Consider the following 4,371-nt stretch of genomic DNA (forward strand, 5'->3'; position numbering starts at 1 on the left):
GAAGTTCAAGCAAAAGATAAAAATTCACAATGATAGAAAGGAAAACACTGATGTTTTGCTCTAAATAGGTGAAGATAATAAAAGAGAAAGTTTGCCTTACATGCAAATGTAAACCAAGGCATGAGAAGTATAAAGGAAATCATGACATTCATGGACTATAATGCATAATTAGGCACAGAGAAAGAGAGCCTAACTATTCTAGGAGTAGCCATAATAACAATAGCATCTCTATTAGTCAGCAGAGACTAGGTTATGCTGTAGTTAAAAAAAAAAAAAAAAAGTATCAGTGCTTTGAAAACAAGTGAGAATGCTCCATCTGTATTGCACATACACGAGGCTCTCACTGCAATTATTCTTCACCTAGCTTCCAGGCTGAATGAGGCTCCACTATCTGAAATCTCACTGGCTAAAGCTGCAGGAGGAAGAGAGCACAAAGGATTGAGTGTTGATGCCTAAATACTTGCAGTGTCACTTTCTCTCACATCCCTTTGATCAGAGTAAGTCATGTGGCTCCTCCTGACTTCAATGGATGTTGAAGGGTGTTTGTCGTTTATGTAAGGAATGTAAGGAAAATATTAATAGTGTCTACCATAGCAGCAATGGTGGACAAAGTTCTGTAACTCTTTGTTAGGGGCTGAATTGTGTCCTCCCCAAAACTAATATTTTGAAGCCCCACCTCCCATTATCTCAGAATGTTGACTATATTTAGAGACATGGTTTTAAAATGATAATTGTTGGGGATTCCTGGGTGGCTCAGTGGTTTAGCACCTGCCTTCAGTCCAGGGCATGATTCTGGGATCCCGGGCTCAAGTCCCACATTGAGCTCCCTGCGTGGAGCTTGCTTCTCCCTCTGCCTGTGTCTCTCCTGCTCTCTCTCTGTGTCACTAACGAATAAATAAATAAAATCTTTAAAAAAATAAAATAAAAAATAAAATGATAATTGTTAGAATGAGGCCATCAGCCTGAGCTCTAATAAAATCTGACCAGTGTTCTTAAAAAGAAAGGATACTAAGACAGAGGAAGACACCAGAAGTGCATGTAGACAGAGGTCCGACCATCATGTGAAGAGGCCATCTTCAAACCAAGAACAAAGTTTTTGGAAGAAACCAATTCTCCTGGCACTCTGATCTTGGACTTTCAAAATTCCAGATCTTTAAAAATTAATTTTAGTTGTGTAAGTCACTAAGTTCATAGTATTTTATCATAGAAGCCCTAGCAAACTAATATAGCATTTGTGATGAAATCATTGATCATTGGTAGAATTAGGACACATTTCTGAACTTTATTATGAGATTCAAGGAGATTCAAGAAAATGAAGTCTCTCCATCTCAAGATGCTTAACCTAATCAGAGCTACAAAGATTTGTCACGTAGCATAATATATTCAGAGGCTCCAGGAATTAAGCAAGGGCATATTTGAGGAGGCATTTTTCTGCCTATCACATGTACTTGGAACATGATGTCACCCTTTTACATCTTCGTGTACAGTAGTCCCTCCTTATCCACATTTTCCAAGATTTCAGTTGTCCATGGTCAACTGCAGTCTTGAAGCAGATAGATGAATTACCAAAAGTTCAATAACAGCCTAGCTCTATGTCACAGTACCTACATCATTCACCTCACTTATATCATCACATAGACATTTTATTCTCTTATCACATAGGAAAAAGGAGTACTGTATAGTAAGATACTTCAAAGGAGAGATCCCACATTCATAAAACTTCAATTACAGGACATATTGTTATAATTGTTCCATTTTATTATTGATTACTATTATTTTTCTCTTACTGTGCCTAAATTATAAATTAAACTGTCATAGATAAATATGTACAAAAAAATAGTACCTGAAGTGCTAGTATTACTAGTATAGTAATATCTGAAGTTTTAGGCACTAATGGTAAGAGTCTTGGAATGTTTCCTCCATGGATAAGAGTGACTACTATAATTTAGATCAAATTTTATCTATCTATCTATCTATCTATCTATCTATCATCTATTTATTTATTTATTTATTTATTTATTTATTTATTTATTTTTAAGAGAGACAGTATGCATGCAGTTGGTGGGGGGAGGAGATACAGGGGGAGAGCAAGAATCTTAAGCAGATCCTACACCCAGTGTGGAGCCCAAAGTGGGCTCAATTTCAAGACACTGAGATCATTACCCGAGCTGAAATCAAGAATTAGCCACTTAACTAAGCCAACCAGGTGCCTCCAAAAATTATCTTATTAGGAAATTGGTTTAAAATGACTATCATGTTTTTTGGATCTTATTCAGTATTTTTATTGTTGAGTTTTTAAATCTCTCAAACCTTCAAAGTTGTAATAATATATACATATTTCTGTGTAGATGTAGGCAAACAAAAGATTTCTATAGAAATCTCAGACCCTCCTGGGGTTGGATCAGGAGTATATAAGATCACTCCAAAAGAGAAGAAATTTACATATATTTTTATTAGGAAGAAGAGCAAGTAATAAAAACCAAAATCTCATATTAATATATTTACATGTCTAATATCTTATATTAATCACGTATTTTATGAATCCTATGGATAATAGCAAGATACTTAGGTAAGAATTGGCTCAATTATTATTTAATTGTATGTGTTCTTTGGTCAACAGACACGGGCACTAGAGAAATACAAAGTTTGTCTAATTAAACTATGAATCAAAGATATCTAAAACTTGGTAGTTGTTCAATTGATGCTTGTAAATTACATGACTGAATATTTTATAATATCACAGTTACTGTAATTTTTTTTATCTATTAAATATCAGGGGCAAGATTTTACTTCTATCCAAAATGAGAGGAAGAAACTCACACTCACCCCAGTACTTATGGATTTTTGATGCCAACAGCAAGTGGTTCAAATTGCTGGATCTTAAACTAATAAAAGCTCTTCAACACTAAACATACACACAAGAGAAACTAATTTTTAAGATGCTGAAATTGCAGTGCATTTGCAAAACGTGCACAATTTATACTGTAGTCCCAAAGGTATACCCTTAATGTTAAAAAAAAAAAAAAAAAACAAACTGACTTTATGGCCTTTTCCTACCAAAACATACACACATACAAAGTCAGGGCATCATATCTTTTCTCCTATTTAAATCAATTAATAATTGAAGATAAGTTCTTTCATTGATGATAGAATGTCAAAGCTGTATGATTATGTGTAACAGTTATAAACTTTAGAAAATATGTTACCAAACGTGCTCTTTTAGTAAGTAGGTTCATATCACTTGATTAAAAATTAGAGCACATATTCATCTGATGCAATTTTGTGTTTTGGGAAAGAAATTTTAAATGTGGCAAATATGCTAAAAATTCAAACAAGATATCAAAAGAGCCTTACGAACGTCCCGCCGCCACGACCCGTCACGTCCTCCCTGCGCGCTGGAGGCGGAGCCTGCGCAGCGCGATCCTTGAACGCGTCGGGTTGCCACGCGGGTTCGAGCCACGGCTGACAGCTGCCGGATGCCTCAGGCGCGGGCGCTTCTGCAGCAGTGCCTGCACGCCAGGCTGCAAGTACGCCCAGCCGAGGGCGACGCCGAGAGCCAGTGGGTGGAGGTTCAGAGAGGATTAGTAATCTATGTGTGTTTTTTCAAGGGAGCTAATAAAGAACTTCTTCCCAAAATGGAAAAAGAAAAGAAAGAAAAGAAAAGAAAAGAAAAGAAAAGAAAAGAAAAGAAAAGAAAAGAAAAGAAAAGAAAAGAAAAGAAAAGAAAAGAAAAGAAAGAAGAACCAGAAGGAGTAAAAAGCACAATCTTAAGTTGTACTGTTAATACACTATTAAACGTGAAGTTAAGTGAAGCAGAAAATGGCAAGCACGTGTCTATATTGGATCTACCTGGCAATGTTCTTATCATCCCTCAAGCCACCCTTGGGGGGAGAGTAAAAGGAAGAAATATGCAGTATCATTCTAACTCTGGAAAAGAAGAAGGCTTAGAACTTTATTCCCAATTTGTGACTCTATGTGAAAAAGAATTAGCTGCCAATAGCAAGTGTGCTGAAGCCGGGGTTGTAGTGGAACATGGTACTTATGGGAACAGGCAAGTGTTAAAGCTGGACACCAATGGACCATACACACACCTAATTGAGTTTTGAAAAATTAAAAGTTAGTTTCTCAGTTGTTTTCTGGTATAAAATGATCTCAACAAAATTAGATGTTCTTCCTCTTCTTGAATACACTAATCTGCGGCATTTTTAGACAAGAAAATCCTGGATCCCATCCATCCCTCTGCAACCTGCTAATTGGATGACCTTGCCTTGCCAAATCACCAAACTCTGGGTCTCCGTCACCTTTCATTCTGCTCTCCCCTACACTTCCACTTGAAAACTTGAAAAATACTTTCTATTCACTTGATAGTCA

General features: G+C 36.4%; 1 pseudogene; it reads left to right on the forward strand.

Moving 5' to 3' along the window:
* Positions 1–3,476: 3,476 nt before the first annotated feature.
* LOC140607755 (D-aminoacyl-tRNA deacylase 2 pseudogene) lies at positions 3,477–4,106 on the forward strand (annotated as a pseudogene).
* Positions 4,107–4,371: the final 265 nt, after the last annotated feature.

The sequence above is a fragment of the Canis lupus genome, chromosome 17 (genome assembly GCF_048164855.1).
Source record: "Canis lupus baileyi chromosome 17, mCanLup2.hap1, whole genome shotgun sequence".
Classification (NCBI taxonomy): domain Eukaryota; kingdom Metazoa; phylum Chordata; class Mammalia; order Carnivora; family Canidae; genus Canis; species Canis lupus.